The 15753-nt window shown below is 39.8% G+C and overlaps 1 pseudogene; it reads right to left on the minus strand.

Moving 5' to 3' along the window:
* Window positions 1-12903: 12903 nt before the first annotated feature.
* Window positions 12904-14476, minus strand: LOC124962881 (fatty acid-binding protein 5-like; annotated as a pseudogene).
* Between the last annotated feature and the right edge of the window lie 1277 nt (window positions 14477-15753).

Here is a 15753-nt window from a genome sequence, read left to right on the forward strand (position 1 = left end):
ATAAAAATATCATTCTTCTGAATAAGTGGGATACTGCTTTTATCTAAGAGATAACTCTTACACACTCACCACAAAAGAACTCTTTCTTGATCATTCCATTTCTGTTTTTCTCCAATTAGTCTATAGCAGCCAAAGCATCTTGAATTAGTCAAGTTTAATCTGAACATAATTGGGTGGCAAATTTCTATTTTCTAACCTAAACTAGCTCACTTTAAAAACAAATAGAACTTGAATTCTATTTAACAGAAAGGCTAAATAGGGACAACAAAATGTGAGGATGCATTTCTTTGACATACTGATAAAATATTATTACCTGGACCTTACAGACCTTGCCAAGGCATAAAAGCACAGGCAATAGTCTACTGAAAATATTTAAAAGATGGATGCTCAGACCTACACTTCAGCTGCTTCACTGGGTGGAATGAGGTTCCTCAGCCCTTGTCCTGGCTGTTTGCATTTGCATCTTTATAGATTATGAGGAGATATAGATCCTTTCGTCTCTCACAAAGCTGTCCAATTCAAGCCACAACCTAAAATGGTTTGACTGTATGGGCTGCCTCATTTATTCAAGCAGAATTTTTCTCTAAAGATCTAAATGAGAACACATCCTCCCTTCTCACCCCCAGGGAATAATCCAAAAGATGGGAGGTTCCTAATAAAACAATTAATTGTGATAAATTTCTGATTTTTGCTCCTTCGTCCAGGGCTATTTCCATGGCAACATCCTCTCATCCTATTGTTGGGTTGTTCTTCATTCACACAGCAGGTTAAGCCCAGGGCAGCCAGGGCAGGCTGATGGTCAGCCTTTATTTTCTCTGGCCCTTCAACAAAGGTTAGTTGGGGTCACCAGAAGCCAAAGGGTAATTACTTTTCCTCCTCAGGGTTAAAGGTACACAGATTGCTATTGGGACAACTGTATGGATGACCTTCAGCTTTTAATGTTCAATCTTCTTTTCTTTCATCAGAACGAATAAATATGATAGAGCAATCATAATGCAACCTCTATGCTAAGATTTAGAGCAGAGAGCCAAGCATCTTTTTGTAAAGCTAATATACATTAGCATAATATACCCTTGAAATCAATTTGGAAAACCCAATGCATTAAAAAGGTTTCCTACCCCTTAAATAAAATTAATAAAAAAAAAAAAAAACACCCAAAGGCAGAAAACTATAGCTGTGTACTGGTTTCTCCTATTCAATTAATCTGATATCCATAATTTCTCAGGCTTCAATCATTTTTCTGAGTTTGTGTTCTTTAACGATGAGAAGAAAATGGAAGCTTTCCTGACTCCATCAGGGCTCTATTTCTTTCCCTTTAAATACTGATAGTAGCCTGGTCCCCCTAAATCAGACCAAATTAAATTTGTGCGTATGTAGGTCTCTCTTGTTAAAGAAAGTCAGTCTCTAAAATAATCGGGAGCAAGGGTGTCTGCTGAAATTCAGTTCTTTAAACACTTTGTCCCACCCATTTGAGGAGCCACATTCAGTTTTCAGTTCTCGCTCACAATCTGAATGTTGGAATAAATGATCACACTGGACTCCCAAAATGGAGCCCTGCATCAGTTAGAATGCATGTGTTGCTTTTCTACCACCAGGTAAAAGACGTTCAGCTCCCTGGATGTGATGGGTTTGCAGATGGTTCTACAAAAGAGAGGCACAGAAGGGGGCCTGTGTCCCTTCTGAAGGAGGGAGCTAGGACCATCTGGAAAGGACCATTTGACCCACAGCCTTAGCCAGAGGGAATCCCCTCTCTGAGTCTCTTCATCTTTGTCCTAGAATTTGCCTCAATGAAAGGAACTCCAGGGGATTGAAAGCAGATTCCCACTCCTACTAGACAAAGGTGGAGACACTGTTTCTGCCCATTATCTCAGATTCACCTGTGCGTGATCTGAGAACATCCTCACACTTGATTTCCCTCCAGGCCTCTGTCTCCCAAGTCAGCTTTGACCTCGCTGTCTCTCCAACACCTCTTTGCACTCTTTCATATGAAATCATCTTACTGGAAACCTTTCGGAGTCACCTCCTGAGGCTGACACTCTAGGTCACTTCATCACTTGCTCTTCCATGTGGTTTGAACTCATTTCCCAGCCTCTCTTCCTTGTCCACTCTGCCTTACTAAATTAGCCTGTAATCTCCTGTGTGTGGCTTTCCCAAGCTTGTACCTTTTCCCTAAGTGACCATTCTCTTTTGCAATTCTTGCTTCTTGTGAAGGTTGGTTCAGAATTTAGTTCCTTCAGGAAATCCTTCATGTTTTATCCTCTACTACATCTAAATAAATGCATGTAATCAAAATACATGTTGTATACCTGTAACACATATTATATACATAACTATCCATTGAAGCTGTAGAAAATGCATCTAGATATCTGAATCCTATTAAGTAACAAGTTTAAAAAGAAAACAAAACAGTACTTCAGGTTACTCCCATTTACTAATTCAGGGGCCTCTTACAACAGCACGGTTTTACATTAGAATTTGTTACTTAGTTGTCCTTGATATTCATCTTGGTAAATTCTGGTTTTTTTTCACTTTATTTTTGATGGCCTTTCTGAATTTCTACAAAGTCTTCATAGCTGTCATTCTTGAAAGCAAAATATTTTGGCATCATCATATCACAATCTCCAAAAATTATCTCCTTGTTCTCAATGACTGTCAACAAATGTCTGTTATTAGTTCATAACAGACAGGGCTGTCAACTCTTAAAGTTGGCTCTAATGTGGTCACCTGGAGCTTCAAGGAGTGTCAGAGAGACAGTGAGGTGTTCAAACAAGGTAAACTTTAAGAAAGTTATTATCTTTTTCTTTCTGCATCACCTCTCCCTTCCTAGTCTCCACTCCATCATCCCCCACACTCCCAGCTCTGCAGAGTCCCACCTCACATCAGGATTTGAATGTCAATAGGCCATGCCTACCCAAGATCCATTAAGAAAGATGCCTGGCTGAAGGTGACGTATTTAGCAATAAGCAGTGCATCTCTAATGATAACATCTCAGGCATTTTGGCAAGTGAGATATGGTAGAAGTATCACCTGCCTAGACTTGGCCAGATCATTCCTTTGAGTGCTCTCTGAGCCAGAAACAGATTGGAAGAAAAGCACCTGGGATGTGTTAGGTCAAAGCCTCTGGCCACAAGCACATGGCACTTTCCCTCATCTCAAAGCAGACACAAACATTACTCCTCCTTAGAGGGAAACTCAGGCAATTGCCCTTAGCTGCTTCTTACTAGCTTTTTCATTTGCTCTTAAAATTCAGTCATTAGTTTCCACATCTGTAGTAGGTTTCTATCCTTTCTATTTTGAAAAAAAAAAAAAAAGATGTTACAAGAAGGACATATAGAGAGAGATAGATATAGATATAGATATAGATAGATAGAAACATATTTCAACATAGAAGTATTTTTACAATCAAAATCAGTTCTTCCTTATGTGCCAGAAATAGGTGTGATTGTCACCCCTTCTGATTATTGGCTACACCTGTGGGACATAAGGCTTTATCTGAAGGAAGTTACAGCAGAAACTTCTCCAGCAGTTGCTGAGTAGTTGAGAAATTACAGGAAGTGATAGGGAAGTGACATGATCCAGAGCACTACACTCCTGTGCCAAATGGGTGACAGGTGTCAGTGCCTGGCATCTCAGGGTGAGACGGTGTCCTAAAGCATGGAACACTTCTGGGACTGACACTGAGTAGGAGTTGGGAAGAAGATTGGAGTACAGAGATGCTCAAATTTCAGCACATGTACAAAATACAGATATCCCGACCTCAGCCCAGAGACCCTCAGTGGGTCCCCAAATCTGTCTCCAACAAGATGTCATGTGATGATGTTTCCCAGCTGTAGACCACTCTTGGAGCAGTTCTGGGGTAAATTTCCTGTCTCTGGATTGACTCATTTGGTTAAAATGAACCAGCATCTGTGCATGGGCTAAAGGGTTTCTCACCTGTTCAAAAATGCTTGTGATTTTGTGATTTCTAGACACCAATCTCTCCCTTTGTGCTGGTGTTTTGCTTCACTTTGACATAGACAGTTTATATGAATCATGTGAGTCCTTAGGAATAGGATCTTTTCATTTTTATTCAGCTGCAAGATCACTCCTTTCCTGCAACTGAAACATTTTCTTGTCCTTCACCAATATTCTATATCCAGAGAACCTATTTCCACAAATTTTAAGTCCCCACTTCTCTGCCATTAATTGATTCTCTCTCTTCTCTAATGGTAAATGAGCTAGGAGGTTGCCAAGACATACAAGGTGACATAATCCCTTTCACAGGAAGCTTATACTGTGGGCAGCAGCTTAGTAGGACCAAACAGACTAGGTTCAGGTCCCAACTCTACCTTTTATTGGCTGTGACTCCAGACAAATAATTTAGCCTCTCTTATCCTCAGTTTCCCTTCCTACAAAGTAAGAATAATAATAATAACAAAAAAATACATACATACATGCATATATACATGCATGCATACCTCAGAAGGATATAGGCATATATGAAGTTTAAGCATGTAATGCACATAAAGAGTGTAGCACAGTGCCAGAAACACAGTAAGACCTGGATCAACTGTAGCTATCATTTGTATAAAACCCACATTGGCACAGAGTTTAAAATTCCAACTCATTGTTGGGCATGGTGACACATGCCTATAATCTCAGTGACTCGATGTGGGAGTCTAAGGCAGAAGGATCGAAAGTTCAAAGCCAGCCTCAGCAACTTAATGAGGCCCTATGCAACTTAGCAAGATCCTGTCTCAAAAATAAAAAATTGAAAAGGCTGGGGATGTGGCTCGGTGGTTCAGTACCCCTGGGTTCAATCTGCTGTAACAAAATTAAATTGAATTAAAATTCCAGCTTTGCAGCTTTCTTGTTAGGTAGTTTAGGACAACCAAGTATCTAATTGAGCTTCATTTTCTTCAGTTTTAAATGAAGATAATTCATCCATCCTGCAGGATGGTTATGAGGCTTAAAAATAAAGATCTATATAGTTCCTAGCACTGTTCCAGAAGATATTCCATCAATGACTACTACAAGTAGTACTGTTATTTGACATATTTCCCTTTATCCAACTGTGAATTGGAAACTTTTACATTTGTTCCATGCTAGAATTCTATAAAGTGCATTTGAGAGATGTTGCCTGAGAAAGATCAAGTGTCCTTTCCTCTGTGGCCCATGTGCAAGTCAAAGAAAGACAAGCATCATTTTTAAATTGCTCTCAGGCAAGTAACACACATTAGCTATAGATTACATGCCTTATCCCATGGCAGTATTGTTATGAATCGCCAGAGTGAGATTTCTTAAGAATGTATCATGGAAAACCTAAATTGGGGGTCTCCAATTATCCAAGGACATACAGACTCTGGATTGGGTAAGGGAGGAGAGATGCACATTTTACGTTTGGCAAGGAAAACACCACAGGTTTGCATTAGGAGAGAGGAAGTCTTTTTCAGCCAGCCAATGTATTTTGGGGTATTTAAAAGCATTGCCGCAAAAGACTTGAGGTTTACTGTGGCTGCTGCTGCTGTTTGCTGAGGCAGTCCTGCTACTGCTAAAAGAATGTTCCTTATCTTGATATAGAATATTGTGCAAAACCAACTTCCCAAGATAAACTTCTTCCCAGCCCTGGAATCTGAACACAAGTAAGTCCTACCTTTGATTTTGAACTCTGGACTCTGAACAGTTTCTTGAAGAATCTCTTACAGTTTCAAGTTTCTAATTAAAGTAACAACATGGCTTAATTTCTGTGCTCACAGAAGCCAAGGCAAGCCACTTCCACAGGTTTTAGGATTTCACAGACTGGTAAATTTGTTTTTGTTTTTGTTTGTTTTGGTTTTCTTTTTTTTTTTTTTTTTTTTTTTTGGTCATGGAACTCAAAACAGGACACTGACATTTTTTTCCCCAGTAAGGTTTCGTTTTGTTTTTGCTTAAACTATTATCTATCAACATTGATATTTCATCAAAGAAAAGACATTTTATCATTAAAAAGTGGAAACACAAACTGGGGGGTTGGGGAGAATCCACCTTGCACATGCACACATGTGCACACAGACTGTGTGATCTTCCCATTCTACTGTCAAGGTCAGAATGTGACCGTGGAATGCCAAGTGGCCCACAAACACGAGTGGGGCCCCTCCCATATATTCGCCTGGAGTCCTGGATCCTCTTGTCACCTGCTGTCCCTTGACCTCAGACAAGAAAGGTAAAAGTCCCCAGTGGAACCCCTCTTGCCTGCAGTTCAGTGCTCTCACATCCTGGCTGAGGATGACTTCCTTGTCCCTTCCAGGCCCCAGGTGCAGATTGCTAGCTGTTGCTTCCCAGCTGTTGCGCTGTTTCCTGACCCTCCCACCCCACACTCCCAGCACCTCTTGACTCTGCTAGGCAAGCATTTGGCAGGTAGATGCAGGATGTTGTGCATCTTATTATCCCCCTTTTGTGGATAGATCAAATGAGATATAAAATGTCAAGAGACTCACCCCAAGAACCCAAAAATGAGACCCCTCACCACATCCTGTTTGAGTCCCAGAACAAGGTAGAAACAATATGAAATGAATTTCTCCCCTAGGCAGCAATGAGACTGCACGAGCGGGATTTTCCTTGATGCTTCAAGCTGAACACTCTTTTGTCCCATGTCAATTGAGTGGACCTTTACTGAGGTCCTGTTGGTTTTGCTTGGTGCCTGAAATACAAGTATGAAGAAATGTAGATTCAGGTCTCAAGGCAACAGTCTGCGATTTATTTCTTCCTGTAGGCCCCAGAGAACTTGTGTAATTTTCATGCAATATGCCAGAGACCCAGACCAGCAGGTGTGATGTAAGTGCCTCAGGCAGGCGATAAAAAGCAACCGCTGAGAGTACAGCAGAATCGACTCCAAGGGCTCTCAGGGAATCTTCGCAAGTGTTAATCTAAGTGTAAGGACACGTTTTTTTTACACAGGTCTTTCTGAGAAGCGCTTCCTTCGTCCCAAAAAGCCATGATTAGTTCCCCCTTGAAGATACTTGAAAGGTTTTGTCATATTTTTCTTCATTTTAAAATTCTCAATAAAGGCAAATCCTGTGGACAAAATCCACAGAAGACAGGGAGAAGACCTGAGGGTCAGTAAACAGGTTCTAGTCCTGGCCCTGCCACCAAGCAAATCAATACCTTGAGCAAGTCAGTTCATCTCTCTGGACTCAGTTTCCTCATCCGGAAAACAAGGCAGTTGAGCTGGCACTGCAGTACATACCACATGGCTGTGTGCAGGGGCTGCTCTAGGACCCCATGCTTGCTGATTGACAGTCTTCACACCATGACAAAGAAGTTTTTATCCCCACTTCATAGATGAGGTCACTGAGGCACAAAGAGGTTAAAATAGTCTCGCTCCACGTCATAACCAGCAGGCAGTAGAGGTGGGATTTGGACCCACTCAATCTGTTTCCAGCATCTGCTATCTTGCCCACGAAGATGTGCCACCTTTCAGCAGTTGAGGAGATAGAGATGGTAGTAGGGTCCCTTTCAATTATGGATCTATGAGTTTTAGATGGCTGCCACAGGCTCAAATTATATATTTTGGGCCCATGAAGCAAAGAGTTTATTAAAGATTTTTTATAATTTATGAATCAAAACTATAACTCATACTAGCAAAATATGTGTGTGTGTGTGTGTGTGTGTGTGTGTGTGTATTCTAAGTGCTTTTGCAGACATGCTCACATTATTTCCTAACTGGATCTTGGGGCAGGGTTCAGGGAACAGCAGCATCCACTAGACCAGGAAAATGAGGTCCAGAGAGGACCCGGTTATGTCACTGAATAAAACCAGGTGATGAGTCTTACTTCTCCAGCAAGATCAGAAGACTCAGGCTGGTATCCTCAGGTCATCCAACCTGAGTCGCACATGTCCTCCAAGGCATTCTCTGGACTTCAGTGGGGACCCACCAAAATCTTAGCAAAGACAGAGAGTGGAGCCTCTCCCCCTAAAGCTCTCCTTCACTCCCCTCCAGCGCTGTCTCTCACATGGTTCCCTACATTTAAGATGATCAGCCCACTCAACGCTTCAAGTTCAGATGCGCGTACAGGGGGGTTGCTGTAGAATGAGCTGATGGCCTTGAGCCCCATTTCAGGCCTTCTGAAGAGCAGACTCATCTTTCAGCATCTGCTAGCTGTCCTCTGCCTCCTTCCTCTCTTTTGAGGAGCCTTCTGCTCTGCACTGGAGGAGACTGCTCTCCCAAATGTCACCTGCAGCATCCTAGTCCAAGAAGTAACTGCTTGTTCCCTTGACACACCTGGTGCTTTCCCAGTGCAGCATTCTGTACCCATCTCTCCTTTCCTCAGGACTACATTCCCAAAAGTCCTACCTTCAAATCCCAAGCTCTTTCCCCTGCCTGTTTCCTGTGTCACCTCCTCTAGGAAGCCTCTCCTGCTCCTTTTAATCAGACATGATCCATTTTTCTTCAATGGCCTATGGCTATGACTTTTTTTTTTTTTTTTTTTTGGCCTTCCTCATGACACGCTCAAGTTTAACTTTTCACTGCTGTAGGGCTTACACTTTCCTACCCTCCTCAGCTTCTCCATAACCACACTGCATTTAGCTCCTGGCAGAGCTGACAGTAGTTCCTGCACTAATATTTATCTGCTTGACCTTAAATTAATCTTCTTCTTCTCTGTAGGGTTCGCTCTCTGAAAAATACACTGCAAAGAAAAGAGATGATGAGACTCTAGAGTCTTTCGCAAATTTTACTGATTGTGGACAGATGATTTTTAAAATGAATTCCTGCCTGACAGCTCGACCTAGAGTAAAAACCTGCTTTCAGTAACCACCACATGGCCCGTCTCCAAAGAGGTTTCCCAGTGTGAATGTGTCAGCCCAAGACTCTGCTAATTGGACCTTGAGCTGCTCAAGGTCCTCAGTGCACAGCTGCTGTTTTACCCCAGAAGGGAGAGCTGGGGATGGTGTGAGCTGAGGTGCCAGCCCTGGGAAAATATCCTTGCTCTACTAGACACTTGCTTTTCACTTCAATTAGTTGCCCAAACTGAGGTGGAAGGTGGGACCCAGGAAAAACTAACTGATATGTTTCATTCTTTTTACTCTACCATTTTAATTTATTTGAGATAAAAGTATATTATTTGGAATGTTGACATTAACCAAGTTAATTTATAAGAGTTTAATTTATTCTGGTAGGGGAAAAAAAAACATTAGTGTTTTCTTTTAAAGAGAGCAAAACTGGTCCTAGAATTTTCAAGCCTTTTAGAGTTTCTGTTTATGAGTATACCATTCTATGAGGTAGCTTAAAACACTGCAAATTCTGCCAGATCATGTTTTTAAAAAGACCAGCTTAGGGATCTGGAGAATTGGAACCAGAGGACCTGTCCATGGGCCAGTGCTTGGGAGATTAGGTTTAAGAGAGAAGAGCGCTTGAGGCACCAGGGCCTCCTCTTCTGCCCATGTCAAGGTACATGTTGACCCCTTGGGACTTAGGGATGACCCACCAGCAAATGGGTGCCCATTGTTCTAGAAGGGTTAAGAAATAAGGCAAAGGGACTCTCCTTCTTCATCACTGAGCAGTGTTCCTCAACCTTTTTAAAATTATCACCCTCCTGAAGACTTGTCTCCCAATTCCTCCTCTTGGACTATTTTTATGCCATAGATCCACTGTATTTCTGTTTAAGCGCTATGACCCTTTGGAGGTCCACATGCCATTGCAGAGCCTCAGATTTCTTTCTTTGCCCCTCAAACTCTGTTGCCCCTGCTGCCCCCCAGGGTGAGAGTCCTTTCTTAAGGATCCTTGTCACAGATTCACCTACCCAGTAGGTGAAGAATTAACAGGACACTTCTTGGGCACCACTCAGGGTTCCTTTCCATCTTTTCTCTCACTCTTCTTCAGATTCAATAAGAGCCCGTGCTTTGCAGGGCACAGAACTACAAGACACATGATGAATGAGTGATGGCTCTGTGGAATGCCATGGCAACATGGTGGCCTCGGGGCAGAGAGAGTGACAGCAATCTCAGAGAAACCATGTGTTTCATTCAGTGACACATTAGGGCCTACAGTAGTACATGTGGTACTAATAATTATAAGACGTGGACTAATGGGCAGAACTTTCTACAATAAATTTATCCAAAGAATAATATTACCAAACCCCAGAAATCAGACATTCCATTGCCCCTTTTACCAGCATAGGTGTATGAAATTGAATTTTCTTTCCATCTAGTTCATTTTTTCAATATTATAATTAATTTGACAAATAGTTTGCAATTTGTACAACTTTCCTTTTGTCTGAACATTTTATAGGCACGACATAATGATTCTAGTTATTAGCTCACTTTAGGCCAAAAATAAGAGGGCTAATAATACATTAGCATTTCCATTATCAATAAGAAAACTGCAGGTCAGCTCCTGGAATGATACATTGCTCAGCACATTAAAACCTTGAACTCAGCAAAAATACATGAACACTTTTGCTCCTGAAGTTATGGTTTAAGAGAGGCTGGGTAAGTGGGAAATGAGAAGGACAATCAATTTAGATTGTTTAAATAGAAGAATAATGGATTGCTATTTTTTCCCTTTACCTAGTGTAGAAATTGAGTGCCCAGGCAACCATGTTGAAATCAAAGAAGTGGCAATGAGTAACCAATGAAAGATAAATTTCTCAGCCTTTGCTTTTGTGGGGAAACATGAGCATCTGCCATGCACCTATCACCCTGGGAGAGAGCCAATAGATATTTACCAATTTACATGACTAAAACGTGGTTAAGAACAAATTTCTCTCCTTTTACTTGGGTACCAGTGGATTTGGTTTTTCTGTTTGCAGGTAGTGCCAACTCTGTATGTCAGTCACTGCCGATGCCATGAGTTTATTATTAATCTCTTTTTTGGTTATTGCCAATATTTTGAGAGCTCAATAGTGTATGCAGGTAACTCTCCTTCATAACAGTAGCTCTCTTCACAAAATAAAATTTAAAATATCTGTTTTGGTTGACATTCTTCTAGCAGTATCTGTAAGAGGGGAAGTAAATACAGAACTGTGGGCTAATCCAGTCATGTGCATTTATTTCCATGTTGTCTATGGCCACTTTACCTACAAGGGCAGTACACAGTAGTTGTAAGAGTAACAATTTGGTCAGCCGAGCTGAAAATAATTAGTCAGGGCCTTTAAAGGAAAAATTTGCTGTCCCCTATTTTGCAACATGGATTTTTTTCTTTTTTAAATTTTTTTAAATTTGTTTGAATTAGTTATACCTGACAACAGAATGCATTTTGACATATCGTACATAAATGGAATATAACTTCTCATTCATCTGGTTGTACATGATATAGAGTTACACAGGTCATGCAATCATATATGCACATAGGATAATAATATCTAATTCATTCTACTACTGTTCCTACCCCCATGTCCCTTCCCCTTCCTTCATTTCCCTCTGTCTAATTCAGAGCACCTCTATTGTCCCTATGACACCCCTGATTGTGAGTTAATATCTACATATCAGAGAAAACATTTGGACTTTGGTTCTTTGGGATTGATTTATTTTGCTTAGCATAATATTCTCCAGTTCTATCCATTTACTGGCAAATGCCATAATTTCATTCTTTAAGGCTAATATTCCAATGTGTATATATACTACAATTTCTTTATCTATTCATCTGTGCAACATGGATCTTTAAAAATAAAAATGAGAAACAAAACTTAAAACCCTTTTCTTTCCAAGCTTTAGAATTCAGAGTTTAGGATTATTTTTAGAGCAGAATGACAAATGATTGGTTTCCTAGCCCTGGGAATGAAATTTGGAAATATAAACCCAGAAATGTAATAATAATTACTGATAATGATACAGGTTGTCTATCAGTCATCTGTTATTTTTGTTGAAAAGTAATATCAGGCTTTCTCTTTGAACAATAACCATGGATGTCCATATAGAGCAGGTTAGTATGCCTTCACAGCTCAGAGGTTGTCTTCTGCATCAAGAAAGCATGTTGAGGAATCAGGTCATAAACTAGAATTTGATGCATGTACGTATATTTAACATTAATATAACAAGTGATCTTTTATTGAGCATTAAGGTTAAAAAATGTAATCAAAGCTATGTTGTTGCTGAATGTGACATTAGTTAAGGAAAGTCAGAGATCTGAGAACATAAGTATAGCTATAAGTGATTTGCTCTGTACAATGGTATACTCACATCTATATTTTTTGAAGATGTCACTATGTTCATTAAATCTACTACTCGTTATTAAATATCTACTATATTTATTTGATTTATTAAATATAAGTATATAAGCATGCAAAATATCTGCTATATAATGCAAAGACACAAAGTTACAAAAGACATGGTCCCTGCTCTCAGAGAACTTAAAATCTAGTAGGGATCCAAAGATCTGCAAACAGATTCTACTTTACATAGATTTTAAAATTTCAAGATATTATCAAATATATAGAAGTAAGAAAAACTTCATTATTGATTTAGATAATTGTTTAATTATTATAACTCCCACAGTATGGAAAAGTCCATCTCATGCACCCCTGAAAGAATTCTCATTCCTTTCCAGGTGACTGAAATCCTATTATATATTAGAAAAGCATTTCTTGAAGTTAAGCATTATCCCTATTTCCTTCCAATACCAAAGGCTATAATTTAGATGCTTTTTCCTAGAGATATTAAGTTGTTGATAGGTTAAACATAAGAATCATTTAAACAGATTACTGCAATAGATCGCTTTCATTTATTCTGGTAATATCATTTAAGAATTACCCATGGGTGAGTTAACATATTGCCATGTTATTCATTTATCAGATCCCCTTCCACTATGAGAAATAGGGCCCCCGCTTTGTGAAGGAAGTGGGCATTTGATATGAAAAGGGGATAAAGGAAATAGGCAAAAAGGAAAGGAAATCACATACAGAAACTTCAATGCTTTGTAGTCTATCAAAACGGGGCATGTGCGAGGAGTTAACGCTACCAAGAAGATCCAGAGTCAAAAACGGATCAAACATGGTCTTCTCTGTTACCCCCACTCCTAAAAATCAATCGCAGTCAATAGTCATATCAAAGTAGGATGATAGAAATAAAAGGAAAGAAAAAAAAGAGAAATTTCCCATAAATTCTGTGTTATTGATGACTGACCACACAGAGGCTAATGTTCACGACAGGATTGAGCCTTCATAAACACATGCATTAAAGCTCTGCTCCATTCTAATGCAAAAAAAAAAAAAATAACTATTAACATTTTTATGCCTTGATCATAAGCAAAACCACAAGGGATTACTTACCAAGCTCAAAGCAAAATGCGAGGCACTGAAATCATAACATACTTGTGGGTAATTTAAATGCATTGTTATTCAATAATAAGCACTAAAATCTATAATAAAACTGAAGACTTCAGTGAATCTATTTCAAATGACAACAGGTATAATATGACTTCATAAAATGACTGTAAATTTGCCTCTCCAGCAACAGCTAATAAGCCTCCCTCAATCTTAGCAATAGATGTTATATCTACTTTTCCATTTTACTTGTTGTATAGTATTTATGTGCAATTGACCTAATATGTGTTATAACATATGAACATCTTGTTGGAATTTTTTTCTTTTTTATTTATTTGTTGTGTTTATGTGCGTAGGCTTAGTTCTATGAAATTTTGTCACATGTAAAAAATCATGTAATCACACCAAAATTAAGTTACAGAACTCACCAATCACCACCAAGAATTACATGTCTACCATTGGCAACCACTGATCTTGTCTCCATCTCTCTAATTTTGCCTATTTGGGAATGCTCTATAAATAGTATCAGACAGTATATAAAATGAAATCATCATGATATAGCTTTTTTTAAAGATGTAACTATTTTTAAAAATTGCATATATGACTCATATACATATATTTACTTGATATAATACTGCCTCAAATTTTATAAATTTTTTTTAATTAGCACAAACACATGTATTACTAACCAAAGGGATGAGCTTAGTTAAACCAACACTTTGAAATAATTGCATGTAAAATATTTGTGATAGAGATATTTGACACAGTAATGAAAAAAACAAAGCAGCAGTCTGGAGATTTGCTCATGGAACTGAGCTTCCTCATTCTTACAGCTAATTCCTGTCTGAAGTGATGATGGAATTTTTTTCCTACTTTCTCATAGACCCGAGTACAGGTGACATTATCCATGACACGCTCAACTACCAACTTCCCATCTTTCGATGTTCTTGTTATTGCGCTTCCCTTCCCATCCCATGCCTGACGCTGCACCACCACACCACTGGACAAAGCTGCAGACTGTCTGAGTTTTTCTGCCATCAGCTATAATTTGCTCAAACTTCTCCCCCAGGCTACAAGAGAACTGTGTTGTTTTCAAAGTGCTTTCAGTTTTTATGAAAGGCTTCTGGCCTTCAAGGTTGATGACACAGTCTGGTTTGGCCATTGCACCCATTTTCTGCATAGTCAGTCTCCAGGGAGTCATCAAAGCTTTTGCTGTCCACCAGGCGCCATTCTCCTTCCAGCTGCTGAATGGTGGCCATGGTGGGCACAGGCGGGCTGGTGAACGTGGCAAGGGGAGCGACTTGGGTGCGGACAGTGTGCTCTCTATAAAAATGTGTTTAAGTTCAATCTGATTCAATCTTGAAGACATTAGAGACAGTTCCTGGGGAAAAATTTGCCAGAGTGCCCACTGAAGGGTGAATCATGACAGCATTTTAAATGGTTCAACACCTCTTAGGACTGGACTGTGTCATGAAGCTCAAAAGTATTGAATATTAAGTATTTGGAACAAGTCTCTGCAGCATGACCCTCTGACTTTGGGGGAATCATTGGAGAAAACGCTCCATGGGAAGGCAGGCAGCATGCTTTCCAGGTGCATTGTTCATCCTGCCTTCTCTCTGATTCTCTAGCCACCAGTAGATAAAGAGTTAATGGCTTCTAACCAGGCCATAGATTAACCTGTTTTTTAAAAATCTGAAGGAAGAGGTGCTCCAAAGGACTAATGAAACACATATCTAAAAATAACTCCTTGTTTAATTAACAGCACACTACACAGTCACTCTAATTAAAACTGCTGGCCAGACTGAAGACTATCGGTTCCATGTCTTTCACAGACATTAAAAAGTTCAATGAAATCATTTGAATGTTATGGGGAAAGAACCGGTAGGTGACTATGGAGAAAGGTATCAGAGGGGGAAATTAATTTTGTGTTAATCAAGGAAGAGGCAGTGGACTAGAAGTCAAGCTGTGCAGAAGGTCAAGGTGAGAAAGGAAGGGAACTAAGGAGGAAACAGGCAAAAAAAAAAAAAAAAATGTTGGTCTCTGAAGCAGACAGGGAGCCAACACAACAGGAGTATCCACTCTGCCTTTGGGAGCTGAGCCCAGCCCTACCTGGCTGAAGAGTAGGCAGCTAGCTCTCCGAAATAGAAGGATCTCAAGACCCTACTCTAAAGCACAACAGTCAATGTTTCCTTGGTGCTTATTTTGAGCCAGGAATTGCTAACACTTATTACCTCATGTAACACTTTTAACATCTGTGAGATGATTTGTTGTGTTACATTTGTTGTGTTACATGAAACTGTTTCAACTAAAATTTGGAACAATTAAGTTCCCTGCTCAAGGGCCTAGAGTAGGTCACTGGGGCACCAAAAAAATGACCCTAGTCAGTTGGTACACTGTGCTGCCTCACTAAAGGGGGACAAACCCCACTTCACAGGATACTGTGACAATTCAAGAAAGCCTAGAACCTGTTAGGGTGCTTAATATATATTTCCCCCAAATCTCCTGCAGAGACTTACATCAGTCCCTAAAGAAGTCT

This window comes from Sciurus carolinensis, chromosome 13 (assembly GCF_902686445.1).
Source record: "Sciurus carolinensis chromosome 13, mSciCar1.2, whole genome shotgun sequence".
NCBI classification, from domain to species: domain Eukaryota; kingdom Metazoa; phylum Chordata; class Mammalia; order Rodentia; family Sciuridae; genus Sciurus; species Sciurus carolinensis.